This window comes from Entelurus aequoreus, linkage group LG04, assembly GCF_033978785.1.
Source record: "Entelurus aequoreus isolate RoL-2023_Sb linkage group LG04, RoL_Eaeq_v1.1, whole genome shotgun sequence".
In the NCBI taxonomy this organism is placed as follows: domain Eukaryota; kingdom Metazoa; phylum Chordata; class Actinopteri; order Syngnathiformes; family Syngnathidae; genus Entelurus; species Entelurus aequoreus.
Genome location: NC_084734.1, coordinates 36,682,791 through 36,699,156, shown reverse-complemented (window position 1 = coordinate 36,699,156; position 16,366 = coordinate 36,682,791). Strand labels below are relative to the sequence as shown.

General features: G+C 38.4%; 1 protein-coding gene across 6 annotated transcripts in view; it reads right to left on the bottom strand.

Moving 5' to 3' along the window:
• The window catches only part of LOC133648539 (intersectin-2-like), a 99,640-nt gene that overhangs the window by 76,380 nt on the left and 6,894 nt on the right, over window positions 1–16,366 (bottom strand). For 5 of the 6 annotated variants that reach the window (XM_062044720.1, XM_062044723.1, XM_062044725.1 and 2 more), the window contains exon 1: window positions 9,182–9,311. The exons of the other annotated variant lie outside the window; for it this stretch is intronic. The gene's annotated coding sequence lies outside the window, so the exon portion shown is untranslated. Of the gene's footprint in view, window positions 1–9,181; window positions 9,312–16,366 lie in introns of those variants that run through there. 6 annotated transcript variants of the gene reach the window in all.

The window sequence follows — 16,366 nt, the reverse complement described above, 5'->3', positions numbered from 1 at the left end:
TCCGCCAACTCACTCGCGCATGCGCGTTCCCCAAACCCTTAAATACAGTACACTAATGCAAATATCACAGATATTACAGTATTGTACTTAGCCGCTAAGACACCGATCGATCCCACCTACAACGTTCTTCTTTGCAGTCTCCATTGTTCATTAAACAAATTGCAAAAGATTCACCAACACAGATGTCCAGAATAATGTGGAATTTTGTCGAAGAAAACAAGAGGCTTTTCTATCGGGTCCGATGGGGTCCAACCACTTCCGTTGCTTTTGTGACGTCACGCGCATAAATCATATCCAAAGGAGTTTTTCAACCGGAAGTGTGGCGGGAATTTTAAAATTGAACTTTATAAGTTAACCCGGCCGTATTGGCATGTGTTGCAATGTTAAAATTTCATCATTGATATATAAACTATCAGACTGCGTGGTTGGTAGTAGTGGGTTTCAGTAGGCCTTTAATCATGTATACAGTATAGGCAAATTATTCACGCAATTCATTTTGACTGATGGAATCAGTCCATCTGAAAGGCGGGGCAGGTTGCTTTATGGACTGATGCTTACCTGAAAGGCGGGGCAGGTTGTTATACGGTCACTGATTGTTGCATACATGCCAAAAGATGAGTGCGGAGACTCCGACTGGTGTGCTTGTTGGCAAATGTGCACTTCAAAATACACCCCTACAGTACTTTACTGTCCATCAGTGGTTCTCAAACTTCTCAAAGTACCACCTCAGACAACACTTGGCTCTCCAAGTACAACCATAATGACCAACATTAAAATACTGTAGCATAGTAGGCCTAAGTATTCATTAAAAACGAAATAGAAGTTTTAACGGTAACACTTTCTTTCTTTTTCTTTCTTTCTTTTAGTTTATTTCGAACATGAACACATTTACATCATAATACATCACACAATTTCATATCATTTCATTTACATCATGCCCGAAAAGGAGTAGGAAGAAGCAAAGCTTATTTAATCCTACCCCTTAACCACTTCAAAGCATTTACAATTATATAAAATCATTTACTGACCTTTTTATATAATAAAATAACATCTATGAATTAGTATATACAACAGTTTGTAATATGTAATTAATTAATTCAGTCATTATTAACATACTGAGATGAAGAATATTTTCAATAAGGTTGGAAGTTTTTCTCATAATTCTTCTTCTTTGTACTTTGTAAGCACTATTAATTTAAACAACCTCTTAAACTGGATCATGTCAGTACAATTTTTAACTTCTTTACTTAATCCATTCCATAATTTAATTCCACATACTGTTATGCTAAAAGTTTTAAGTGTTGTACGTGCATATAAATGTTTTAAATTATTTTTTCCTCTAAGGTTATATTTCTCCTCTTTAGTTGAGAAGAAATGTTGTACGTTCTTTGGTAGCAGGTTATAGTTTGCTTTGTACATCATTTTAGCTGTTTGCGATTTTACCAAATCACCAAACTTTAATATTTTTGACTTAATAAATAAAGGGTTTGTATGTTCTCTATATCCAACATTATGTATTATTCTAACTGATCTTTTTTGTAACATGGTTAACGAATGTAGCGCACATTTGTAGTTATTTCCCCATATTTCTGCACAATAACTCAGATATAGTAACACTAGTGAGCAGTAGAGAATATGAAGTGATTTTTGGCCCAGGACGTGTTTTTTTTTATTCATTATTGAAATGTTTTTTGCTACCTTATGTTGTATGTTTTGTATATGAGATTTCCAGTTCATTTTATCATCTATTAATACTCCCAAAAATCTGGTTTCTTTTACCCTTTCGATGTCTACTCCGTCTATTTGTATTTGCGTATGATACTCTTTCCTACTATTACCAAATAGCATTATTTTAGTTTTACTGAGATTCAAAGATAATCTGTTTTTGTCAAACCATCTTTTTAATTTGTTAATTTCTTCTGTTATTATTTGTATTATCTTCTGTGTGTTCTCTCCTGAACAGAAAGCAGTTGTATTATCTGCAAATAAAACTAACTTTAAGTCTTTTGTAACTTTACAAATGTCGTTTATATAAAGATTAAACAATTTTGGTCCCAGTATTGATCCCTGCGGCACACCACAGGATATATCTAGCCGTGTTGACATATTTTCACCCATCTTCACATATTGCTTCCTGTTGGTTAAATAGCTTCTTACCCAGTTCAATACCAAACCTCTGATGCCATATCGTTCTAATTTTTGTATTAAAATATCATGATTAATTGTATCAAATGCTTTTGTTAAGTCCATGAATACTGCTGCCGCACATTCTTTACTATCTATTGCATTGGTAATTTCCTCTGTTATTTTAATTAATGGTATTGATGTTGAGATATTTGCTCGAAATCCATATTGGTTCTCCACGAGCGTCCCACTTTTGTTAATAAATAAATCTAATCGACTATTGAATAATTTTTCCATGATTTTGGAGAATTGTGGAAGTAATGAAATTGGTCTGTAGTTAGTAAACTGGTGTACGTCTCCATTCTTATAGATTGGTACGACTTTTGCAATTTTCATTTTGTCTGGGAATTTTCCGGCTAAAAATGATACATTGGTGATATATGTCAGAGGTTCTGAAATGTCTTCTATAACCTTTTTTATCGTTACCATATCTATTCCATGACAGTCAGTTGAAGTCTTGTATTTACAATTTTTTACAATTTTGATTATTTCTTCTTTTGTTACACTTTTAAGAAACATGGAATTGGGATTTCTGTCTATGAGCTCACTCAAGTCCTCAACTGACCCATCATCTGCATTTGGAATTCTTTGATCCAGATTTGTTCCGATATTAACAAAATAATCATTGAAACGTTCAGCTATTTGGTTCATATTGTCATTTTGTGTATGTCCATCTAGAAAGTACTGGGGGTAATCTTTCTTAGCACCATTTTTAATGATGCTATTTAGGATGCCCCATGTTGCTCTCATGTTGTTTTTGTTCTTGTTTAATAATTGACTGTAGTATTCCTTCTTACATGTTCGTAGTATACCAATTAGCTTGTTTTTATATTTCTTATACTTATTTTCTGCCTCTATAGATCTTTGTGTTATAAATATTCGATACAATGTGTTTTTTTTGTGACAAGCATTTTTCAGTCCTTTTGTCATCCACGGTTGGTTGTTTTTCTTTTGCTTCTTACTACGTTCTTTCCATGGGCAATGTTTATCATAGAGTGTTAGAAAGGTGTTGACAAAATTCCCATATGCATCATCTACATCATCTTCATTATATACATTGTCCCAACTTTGTTTCCTCAGATCCTTCTTGAAGAAAATCATTCCTTCCTCTGTACATAGTCTTTGAAATGTCTTTTTGTCAATGTTCTTCTTCCTGTAGTTCCCATCATAAATAGTAAAGACTGGCAGATGGTCGCTGATGTCGGTTGTTAACAGTCCACTTGTTATATTATTATCAAAGACATTAGTGAATATATTGTCAATAAGTGTAGCACTGTGACTTGCAATTCTGGTTGGCCTTGTGATTTGAGGATACAAACTCATACTATACATTGTATCTGTGAAATCATTAATGGACTTTTGCTTGTTGGGGTTCAAGAGATCAATGTTGAAGTCTCCACATAAAAAGAGTACTTTTTGACTGATTCCATTGAAAGTTCCCTTAATCCAGTCTTCAAATCCTTCAATACTTGAGTTGGGTGCCCTATATATACAACTGATCAATACATTTCTATTTCTTTCATGACATATCTCAATGGTTATACACTCTAAAACATTGTCAATAGCCAGTGACATGTCTTTTACCACCTTGTAATGGAAGTCCTTCATCACATATACAGCAACTCCGCCTCCATTCTTATTTACTCTATTAATATAATTGAGTTCATATCCTTCTAGTCCAAAGTCCATTCCTTTTTTTGGATCCATCCATGTCTCTGATACAGCGATAATTTTGAAAGGTTCTTTAAAGTGTTCCAAAAATAATTTCATATTGTTAAAATTGGCATACAAGCTTCTGCAGTTACACTGTGTTTAAAGATAGGAAAATAAAACACAGAACTTAAATAATGTATCAAATTAATTTTATTTAATTAAGTGATTATCTGGCATACCACTAGATAAAGCCCACATACCACAGTTTGAGAATAAATGCTTTAGATAACAATGTTTGAATGTTTTCAGCAAATACATGATGTACATAAGTAAAATATATTCCTGTATGATAGTCTGACAACAGCATTGCATTTAAGTATTTTACTGTGATTCAGTTTGCATTTTGATTTTTTTAAAGCAGCACTAGATAATACATAAAAACCGCAAACATTGTTCCACTGCAGTCCAGTTAGTGGCAATACTGCAAAGTTTTGCAAGTCAATGCCCCACTGTAAGGCTAAAAAAAGGCCTATTTGTGCACTTTTATCCAGATATGCGTAAAAATCCATTGACTTCCTTTGTATTTGCATCATTGTGCTAACTCTTCCTGGCTTACTCGCTGTATATGTTCTATTCTCTTGTGCAAACACTAAAGAAATAAAGCATCCGCCCCCGTGTGTGTTGTCAAATTCAAGATCTGCTCATTATTGGCTCAATAAGTTTAAACAAAGTGTCATAACAACAAATATGCATCAGTGAGAAACAATTTAAATAATGTTTGCTTCTATTGAATGGTCCCATGAAGCCAATTTAGTATATTTCAGGGAATCAAAGGAGCTTTGACTCTTTGCATGCTGATTGACACCTGCACGCGGCTCACCAGTCGGATGTGCATATCAATGCATCACCCTGTGTGTGTGTGTGTGTGTGTGTGTGTGTGTGTGTGTGTGTGTGTGTGTGTGTGTGTGTGTGTGTGTGTGTGTGTGTGTGTGTGTGTGTGCACAGAAGGGTGATCCTGTTCTCGCCCAGGAAGCTTTGCTAAGCCACAGGAAGAAAGAAGCCAGTGTGTGTGTGTGTGTGTGTGTGTGTGTGTGTGTGTGTGTGTGTGTGTGTGTGTGTGTGTGTGTATGCATTCACACTCATATTCACCTTCCTCTGTTGTGATGCTGCAGGTGAAAATCAATTTTTAAAGCTCCTTTTGTATCATTTGTGGGACATCCACCACAGAAGAACACACACCCAGGAGCAGACAAATAGAACTGTGTTAAAGATTCACAAATTGTACAAAAGATGTATTCTGTCAAACAGTTTGAAACAGATTAATCAGACTCCTGCATTTTAATTAATTAAAAATGTTGACACACATGCGATTTTATTGTTAGAATGTCTCACGTGACCATTTCTTATGTTTCACTTGAATGCACGTAATTTATTTGTTGAATTGACCTAAACTACCATTGGTTCGTTGATACATTCGTTGAATGTATTGACCTCATTTACTGACCGTATAATAACCTGCTCTGCCTTTTAGGTAACTATCCGGGGTTGAGGTAGAGGAGCATGTACGATTGGCGCAGCTGAAATGGCAGCTGGTTGCATTTTTTCCATGTGTTTTACCTTTTTTGTGGACTTGCTGTATCTGCACTGCAACCACATTTCCCCGTTGTGGGATGAATAAAGCCTACACATTAATAAATACTGAGTTAGTTTGATGACCCAATTTATGAGTTGCTAGTGTTGGGTTAAATTTTGGTGTTATTTTTATAAATAGCAATCCATTTTTGGGGTTATAAGGGTATTATTTTAACTCTATTTCTGGGTTTTCAAAATTATGAACCATTTTTGGGTTGTTTTTCGACGAGTAACGCATTTTTGGGTAAAAAGCTTTTTTTATTAAAAAGTTACTTTTTTAATGAAGGGAAATTTTATTATGGATTAATCTCATTAACATTATTTACAATCACCCAACATTGAGTTAGCATAACTAAATTTTTGGGTTAAATAATTCATGCCAATAGTTTGGTTGGGAATAACCCAACATTAAGTTATCATAACTCAACTTTTTGGTTAAATAATGGAACGCAAAAGTTGGGTCAAAAAAATTAACTCAAAATGTTGAGTTAAGTCAACTTAAATAAGGAGTTTGTCCTTTTCTGAACCAGCAGTTGGGTTAAAATTTGGTTATTTTTTAACCCAACATTTTTGTGTGTGTATCCTATAAAGATGTATTACGTGATTAATCTGCTTTTATACATGTGTTAATGCAGGTGTGTCAAACGTAAGGCCCGAGGGCCGGATCAGGCCCGTGAACAAGTTTTATCCGGCCCGCGGGATGAGTGTGCCAAGTATAAAAATGAGCCGAAATTTTTGAATGAAAGAAACTGCTGTTCTAATTGTGGTCACTAGATGTCCTAATAGCAAAATTATTTGTATCTTTGCAGATTATGCTACATATGTGGTTAGAGTGTCCGCCCTGAGATCGGTAGGTCGTGAGTTCAAACCCCGGCCGAGTCATACCAAAGACTATAAAAATGAGACCCATTACCTCCCTGCTTGACACTCAGCATCAAGGGTTGGAATTGGGGGTTAAATCACCAAAAAAATTATTCCCGGGCACGGCCACCGCTGCTGCTCATTGCTCCCCTCACCTCTCAGGGGGTGGTCAAGGGTGATGGGTCAAATGCAGAGAATAATTTCGCCACACCCAGTGTGTGTGTGACAATCATGGGTACTTTAAATTTAACTTAATTTGTAAAAAAAAATAACAAATAAACCACATGATGTAAACTAACTACAAACCCTGTTTCCATATGAGTTGGGAAATTGTGTTAGATGTAAATATAAACGGAATACAATGATTTGCAAATCATTTTCAACCTATATTCAGTTGAATATGCTACAAAGACAACATATTTGATGTTCAAACTGATAAAAAAAAAAAAAATTGCAAATAATCATTAACAGCAGAATTTGATGCCAGCAACACGTGACGAAGAAGTTGGGAAAGGTGGCAATAAATACTGATAAAGTTGAGGAATGCTCATCAAACAGGTGAACAGGCAAATTGGGAACAGGTGGGTGCCATGATTGGGTATAAAAGTAGATTCCATGAAATGCTCAGTCATTCACAAACGAGGATGGGGCGAGGGTCACCACTTTGTCAACAAATGCGTGAGCAAATTGTTGAACAGTTTAAGAAAAACTTTTCTCAACCAGCTATTGCAAGGAATTTAGGGATTTCACCATCTACGGTCCGTAATATCATCAAAGGGTTCAGAGAATCTGGAGAAATCACTGCACGTAAGCAGCTAAGCCCGTGACCTTCGATCCCTCAGGCTGTACTGCATCAACAAGCGACATCAGTGTGTAAAGGATATCACCACATGGGCTCAGGAACACTTCAGAAACCCACTGCCAGTAACTACAGTTGGTCGCTACATCTGTAAGTGCAAGTTAAAACTCTCCTATGCAAGGCGAAAACCGTTCAACAACACCCACCCACCCTTCGCTGGGCCTGAGCTCATTGAAGATGGACTGATACAAAGTGGAAAAGTGTTCTGTGGTCTGACGAGTCCACATTTCAAATTGGTTTTGGAAACTGTGGACGTCGTGTCCTCCGGACCAAAGAGGAAAAGAACCATCCGGATTGTTATAGGCGCAAAGTTGAAAATGCCAAGCCACGTGTTACATCAACGTGGCTTCATAGTAAAAGAGTGCGGGTACTAGACGGGCCTGCCTGTAGTCCAGACCTGCCTCCCATTGAAAATGTGTGGCGCATTATGAAGCCTAAAATACCACAACGGAGACCCCCGGACTGTTGAACAACTTAAACTGTACATCAAGCAAGAATTGGAAAGAATTCCACCTGAGAAGCTTAAAAAATGTGTCTCCTCAGTTCCCAAACATTTACTGAGTGTTGTTAAAAGGAAAGGCCATGTAACACAGTGGTAAACATGCCCTTTCCCAACTACTTTGGCACGTGTTGCAGCCATGAAATTCTAAGTTAATTATTATTTGAAAAAAAATAAAAAAGTTTATGAGTTTGAACATCAAATATCTTGCCTTTGTAGTGCATTCAATTGAATATGAGTTGAAAAGGAACTGCAAATCATTGTATTCCGTTTATATTTACATCCAACACAATTTCCCAACTCATATGGAAACGGTGTTTGTACATAAATACCACCAAACTCCATGAATAACAGCCTGTGATTTGATGTTTATATTATTTGTTTATCTTGATAGATTGAAAATTAACACCAATGCGTTGACTGATAAACATTATCACTTAATTTATTCAGAAAGTATAAATAAGGACAAATAAAGGTAGAATATTATTAACCACAACATGCAAGTATTAAAAAAAAAAAAACATTATGATTTGTGCACTTTCACAATGTGCTTGTTCTATTTTTAAACAAAGGATCAATCCGAAGTTGTCTTCATTTTGAAGTTATCGTGCTGTGATTTTACCAGTCCGGCCCACTTGGGAGTAGATTTTTCTCCATGTGGCCCCCGATCTAAAATGAGTTTGAAACCCCTGTGTTAATGCATTAATCTTGACAGCCATAAAAAACTACAATCAATGTCAAAAGGGAAGTAAAACACTTGTTTGTGGTTTAAAGGGACAAAATACATGGGGAGGGGGGGGGGGGGCGCTGCTGCCTTGTTATCACATGGAAACAGGCCACAACATTAGGTACACTAATTAAGGTAGGCCTATATAACAAGAGCCAATACAAGATAATTAGACTGGTTGGGATTGACTGTCACAGAGAAGTTAACAATTATATTCCAACTTAAAAGCCATGTTGGCTTGTTTTTGTTGTTGTAAGAAACAATCCAAAACCTGCAACAAATGTCCACAGTAATAAAATAATTTACAAAAAATAACGAATGGCATGAAATATTCCTAAGAACCCTTAACTAACACCATTCTATTCTGACAGTGTCCATCAACATTGAGCATTACGGTACTGTCTTTGCAAAGGGAGAATCTTTGTGTTGACACCATGGATGTGTTTCTCTGCACAAGCAGACGGGAGACAGGCCCAATATATGTTGACATAAAGCTTGGGAGTCAAGCTGGTGTTTGCAAATGTTCTTAAACAAACTAAATGGGAGAAAAATCCGCTGAAAGAGAAGATCTAGCTATATTTTCTCAGCAACTGTCAGCGTCCAAACGGCAATGAAGTGACCCGCTAGACGTGTAAACATGTCAGATGTGTTGCGGCACATACGTTAAACAGGCTTTACTATCTCGCCGTTGGTGACAATAAAAACAACAACAAAAAGCGTATTGAACAACGTTTAAAAGCATTTTGTCGCATTTTCGGTTACTTACCTGTTGCACGGGAAACAGCAGCGCTCGTCCGACCACCGCGGTGGTAGTTTAGCAAGGTGGGAAGGCGGGACCGAGCTTGCGGCAACGCTGGGTTGAGTAGTAATGCACTCACTGGAAGTGGGCGTCACCCTTGGCGTTCAGTACAGAGTCCTTCTCAACGCAGTTTCCGGTTGAGGTTTTCAAAATAACTCTAACCCGTGTCCACATTACAAAATTAAACACATCAATAATAATAATAATAATCAAATTACTGTTGTATTATTATGAATTATGATTGGCATTTATTTTAATGTGTTACTAATATTTTTAACTTAAAAACACATTTAGTCATTTCAATATCTAATTAATGTGATAATGTATTATTGATTTCAATACATCCATCCATCCATTTCCTACCGCTTGTCCCTTTCGGGGTCGCAGGGGGTGCTGGAGCCTATCTCAGCTGCATTTGGGCGGTAGGCAGGGTACACCCTGGTTATTTTAATGTGTTACTAATGTATTTAACTTAAAAACACATTTAGTCATTTCAATATCTAATTAATTTAATAATTTATTATTGATTTTAATCCATCCAGTTTTCTACTGCTTGTCCCTTTCGGGGTCGCGGGAGGTGCTGGAGCCTATCTCAGCTGCATTTGGGCGGTAGGCAGGGTACACCCTGGTTATTTTAATGTGTTACTAATGTATTTAACTTATAAACACATTTAGTCATTTCAATATCTAGTTAATTTAATAATTTATTATTGATTTCAATTCATCCATCCATCCATCCAATTTTTTACTGCTTGTCCCTTCCGGGGTCGCGGGGGGTGCTGGAGCCTATCTCAACGGCATATGGGCGGTAGTCGGGGTACACCTTGGACAAGTCGCCACCTCATCGCAGGGCCAACACAGATAGACAGACAACATTCACACTCACATTCACACACTAGGGCCAATTTAGTGTTGCCATCCATCCATCCATTTCCTACCGCTTATCCCCCTCGGGGTGACGGGGGGTGCTGGAGCCCATCTCAGCTGCAATCGGGCGGAAGGTGGGGTACACCCTGGACAAGTCGTCACCTCATCGCAGGGCCAACACAGATAGACAGACAACATTCACACTCACATTCACACACTAGGGCCAATTTAGTGTTGCCATCCATCCATCCATTTTCTATCGCTTATCCCCCTCGGGGTCACGGGGGGTGTTGGAGCCCATCTCAGCTGCAATCGGGCGGCAGGCGAGGTACACCCTGGACAAGTCGCCACCTCATCGCAGGGCCAACACAGATAGACAGACAACATTCACACACTAGGGCCAATTTAGTGTTGCCATCCATCCATCCATTTTCTACCGCTTATCCCCCTCGGGGTGACGGGGGGTGCTGGAGCCCATCTCAGCTGCAATCGGGCGGCAGGCGGGGTACACCCTGGACAAGTCGTCACCTCATCGCAGGGCCAACACAGATAGACAGACAACATTCACACTCACATTCACACACTAGGGCCAATTTAGTGTTGCCAATTCAATATTAATTGAATTTTTTATTTTTATTGAATAGGCTCCTGCCCGTCTGCAACACTGAGTGGGACAAGCAGTAGAAAATGGATAGATAATTATTCTCATAATTTATTTCTTTTATGAAGGGGTGTGTCAACATTTCATGAATTAATTTTTTCTGTCAAACTCAGATCTTAACACCTGAGAAAAGTATGAGTATATCCTGCTGAGTTGTCATGTTTTGAAAGACTTCCAAAGTTCCAGGGTTTAGACCAGGGGTGTCAAACGTACGGCCTGCGGGCCGGATCAGGCCCACAAACAGGTTTAATCCGGCCCGCAGCTAGCTGGAAGAGTCTGCTTTTTTTTTTTTATTAAATAAACTGTTGTTCTAAATGTTCCCACTAGATGTTGCAATTGCCATTCTGTTAGGCAAAGAAACAGTTTATACCCCGGCCAAGCACGTACGCCAAGCAAAATGTACACAGTAAAGCGTGGCTGAGGCTCCTCCCCCTCGACCCAAATGAAACGTAAAACCTGCCGTTTTACCTCTTCTGCCTCAAACACATCGTTCTTTGGCTCCGTCATTGCTCCAAAATGTCTCAAAAAAGAGAAAGTGGACGCAATGTGTAACTCAACTCTCTTGAATAATTTCTACCTCTGTTTGTATGGTTTGTTGAGTCAGCACAGGATTTATAAGTAGAAATGACAAATAAGGTATATGATACCGAGAAGAGTTTGTGTTTATTTTGTAATATGTTCAAGCCTCGATAGGACTTAAATTGAATGGCTTTGCAGGTACAATGAAACAATGTTTAAGTTTCTCATGTTTGTCATTGTGTTTTTTTAAAATTGTACCAATTTTTTCTTTAGAATTTTGAACTAACTTGAAGTGTTTTGTCAAGCGGATTATTTGCAATCAGTACATTTTCAGAATGTGCTTTTTCTATTTTTAGCCAAAGTAAGATAAAGAAAACTATCTAAAGTTCTCTTTATTTTTAAGTTATTATGCCATGATTTTAACAGTTCGGCCCACTTTGGAATAGATTTTCTTCCATGCGGCCCCTGAGCTAAAATGAGTTTGACACCACTGGTTTAGACCAAAGCAATCATTGGACTCGATTCCTGTTAGTCCCTCCCGCTGACTTTGACGGATAAAATAAATTCATGAAGCGCTGACACACAGGTTCATGAAATGTTTAAATAAAATCATTAAATATGGAAATAATTAATTAAATGTACTTCTACAATAAATGAATTACACACTTATTACCACATTGAGGCATTTCATTCCAATTATAAGTAATGACACATTTGAGTAATTATTTAAAGATTTGATTTAGTTTTGTCGCATTTAACCCTCCATGGCTGCCTTTTGATTAAGTCACTTCCAAAAATGAACTTCCGGTATAGCGTATGGCTAATTTTCCACCAAACATGAAAACCAAAACAAATCACAAAAAGATGCTTGAGATTATCAAAGGCACAGGAAGTTCTCAACGAAAATGGCAACCGCTAAGGTTGCCATTCTTTACCATGGCAACCGCTTCATAATTTTCCTTCTGTTTTAACAAGTCGTACAAGTATAACAAATGTATAGCATATACTTGCTAAATCCAGACCCTACAAAGTCATTTTGCTTGGTAGCAGCCATGTTTTCTAGCTAATCGTGCTCATATATGACAGATGAGTTGGTTCATCCCTTAAAAGGTGTACAACCCTTATTTTTTGCTAAATTTTTCCAAACTCTCTAAAGTTACAGCGAGTTTTAGTTGAGCATGATGAGCTGTGAGAGAAATTTCAGGTCAATCTGACTTATGTAAACAACTTTAGGTGTTAAACACAGCATGCAGAGTATTTTTCAAATAATTGTACAGCTGACACAGTATGGGTGTGTACACACTTTATGTCAGCAAAAGTAACTTTTTAAAGGTGCAATATTTGCTGAAAAAGCCAGACAAAAATGCATTGTTTAGATTATTGTAATAAAGAAAGACAAACAACTTTTCAATATTGTTGCATTAAATCAAACCCAACGTGAAACAAGCATGGAATAGAAGAGCATGGAAAGAACATGCAAGCTCCTGAGGACAAAAATTAAGTGGGAGCCAGAGTGAAAAAACATATCTTTATCTGCAACAAAAACTTAAATTAATGATTCAAATTTTTTTATCACCTGAGCCTAATTCTGAATCAGCAAATGCTCAACCTGCAAAGATAGCTGTGGTTCTTAATGTTCAAAAAGTGGTTATGCTTTTATGTGGACAAGTTCATGGCATGGTTCTGGTTTTACTGACTGACTGACTTCTAATTCACCTACTCAGTGGCCTAGTGGTTAGAGTGTCCGCCCTGACATCGGTAGATTGTGAGTTCAAACCGCGACCGAGTCATACCAAAGACTATAAAAATGGGACCCATTACCTCCCTGCTTGGCACTCAGCATCAAGGGTTGGAATTCGGGGTTAAATCACCAGAAATTATTCCCGGGCGCAGCACCGCTGCTGCCCACTGCTCCCCTCACCTCCCAGGGGGTGAAACAAGGGGATGGGTCAAATGCAGAGGACACATTTCACCACACCTAGTGTGTGTGTGACAATCATTGGTACTTTAACTTTAACTTTAACTTAATTGCTCAGGTAAGAAGTAATCCAGGTCATTATGGACAGTGGCTCAGTTTTAATGTTAACAATCCTCAAGAAGAGTTTACGCAGCTCTCATTTTTTCTACAGAGTTCTGAAGGCAGAGCCAAAAAACTGATCAGTTTGGGATAGTGGTTCTGTTTTAATGTGGACCACATGAGCGCACGTTACTAATGTTATCCTTCTTGTGCTCGTAGGCGTTTGTAGCGCAGCAACCCCTCCAGATTTGTGTGGTTTAGGCAAGCGGAAAATCGGGAGAAAGACAAAGCACGGTTTAACACGTATCTCAAAGTTAGCATTAGTAGGCACTGGTAGCGTAGCATACCCTCTAGATTTGTGTGGTTTAGGCAAGTGGCTCATCTGGACAACACGTGCGTTTATGCTTATCTCCCTATTAAAGTTTGGACATGTTGCCGGCTCAACCCTAGTTTTAATCCATACTGGTGATGATTTAAGTCCATGTCAGGTTCTTGTTTGTTGGATGGGACAATTATCATGAGAAGATTTTCACAATCAGGACTATTTATATTCACATTTGTCTTTCTCACAGAATTGTCTCCTTTAACTTTCTCTTCTGTATGTACAACAACAACTTCACTGAACCAAATGTGCTCTCCAACAACTGTTGATTTCCAGAATTGGCCTGCTGGATTTATAGCTTGTCTATGGCCACCGATGTTGAAATTGTGTTGAAGGATGTCATCAAGATCTGCAATTTCGTTTTCACAAACAGCTTTTGGGTTAAACAAAGCAATTCTTTAAATGCTGCAGATGTCAGCAAACGTGGGCTAAGTTTGTTCTTTGGCTGTTTTTGTTGACATACAGGCTTATACCTGTTGTCTTGCAATGGGGATAGTTGACATGTTCCTTAAATGTTGGAAGGTTAGTGCAAGGGGTATTTGCAGTCCTTTGAGTTGTGCAATTTACACCAGCTAAGAAATTGTCAGCATGTGGTTGATGCTGGTGATTGTAACCAGGTTGTGACTTCTCCTGAAACAGACAATCACTTTTGTGTTGGTAGCATTTAGGGCAGTAGGTTTCATTTGCATGGCTGACCTTATCGCAATACACTGGCACAGGAAGTTTAAACTTTTGGTCAGGTTGATGATATGCCCGTGTCGACGTTTATATGACAGACATGATTCGCCCTACAAAAGAGCGACGATGCTGGTCACTGTTAAACTCAAGACAAAAATTATATTCCAGGATATCTGCAATAAAAAGTATTTCCATTGATGGAAGGGTCCAAACCAAAATGGTAAGTTCTACCATTAAACCATTAGTCAGAAATTTCAGATCAAGATTTGGTTTTGTACCAGATCCAACATTGAAATCTAGACCTGCTTTCTTGCATCTGGAGTAGGAATAGAAAGGGCAATATTCCTGATGAGGCATCGAGAGAACTTGCTGGACTTTATGTTCACGCAGTTTCCACATGTTTTTCTCATATTCACTGAGCTGATCAGTGTCAGAGGGATGACCAATATGATTTTCTTTGGACATATCATGAGATGATGAAGGAGGAGATGGTTCAACTGTTGCTTTCTTCCCACAATTTCGGTGGTCTACCACTGACGTCTGCGATGAGGTGGCGACTTGTCCAGGGTGTACCCCGCCTTTCGCCCGATTGTAGCTGAGATAGGCTCCAGCGCCCTCCGTGACCCCGAAGGGAATAAGCGGTAGAAAATGGATGGATGGATACCACTGACGTTTTTTATTAATTCACCTATTTTACTTGGGTGTAAATTGTGTACAAAATCTGGACCCTTTACAGAAGGTATGTATAGAAGGATATATTTGGCAAGATCAGAATTTCCACCTTGCCAATCCAGATCGAAGTTGCGTTCGAGAATATCAAAAAATATCTCCTCAAATTTTCCACCCAACTTTTCAGCAACATCTGTCACTTCAGTCACTTCAGGTCACCTTTGTTATGACCAGTTTTTTTGACGATGTGGACAGTTAAATACATATTGTTTGAGACCCATTTCTTCACAGAATGTATATTGGTCTACACTTGCCGTGGGAATAAGCTCATTGCTGGCAGCATGGAAATCTGTGGAACAGAGATACTGGTGAGCTCAGGTATGGGACGTGTGCCAAGGTATATATATTTGATGACATGGGGATATGAAGTTCACAGGTGTTTTTTTTTATGTTTAACATCATTCACATACTGTTTGAGCAGTGTTATTGCAGCCATAAGTTCCTGTAGAAAAGCAATCTTAAAAGATTCCGCCTGTAGGATCAAGTCAAAGTTGTGCTCAAGAATCTGCATGATGAAATTCTCTTGTGAGGAATTAATTGCTGAGGCAAATGTGGCCACTTCACGGAGCACATGGAGTGTAATGCGAGAGAGGTGAAGGTTATTCTTTGGGCCGAATCCAACAAAAAAAACAATGCCAGCTTTCTCGGACCAAGAAAAAATTAGAATACTCTGGCATGGAGAGAATTTGCTTTACACGGTTACCACGCTTGCAAACTTTTTAATGTACTGTAATGATGTACACCAGGGGTGTCATACGTATGGCCCACGGGCTGGATTAGGCCCGCGAACAGGTTTTACCCGGCCCGCCGGGATGAGTTTGCTAAATATAAAAATGAGCCAAAATTTTGGAATGAAAGAAACTGCTGTTCTAAATGTGTCCACTAGATGTCACAATAGCAATTATTTGTATCTTTGTAGATGATGCTACATATGTAAAAACAAAAAATAAAACACATGATGTTAGTGCACCAGTCAAGGAAAATAAGCAAACTATGAATGATAAATAAATGATAAATGGGTTATACTTGTATAGCGCTTTTCTACCTTCAAGGTACTCAAAGCGCTTTGACAGTATTTCCACATTCACCCATTCACTCACACATTCACACACTGATGGCGGGAGCTGCCATGCAAGGCACTAACCAGCACCCATCAGGAGCAAGGGTGAAGTGTCTTGCCATAGGACACAACGTATGTGACTAGGATGGTAGAAGGTGGGGATTGAACCCCAGTAACCAGCAACCCTCCGATTGCTGGCACGGCCACTCTACCAACTTCGCCACGCCGTCCCTACTACA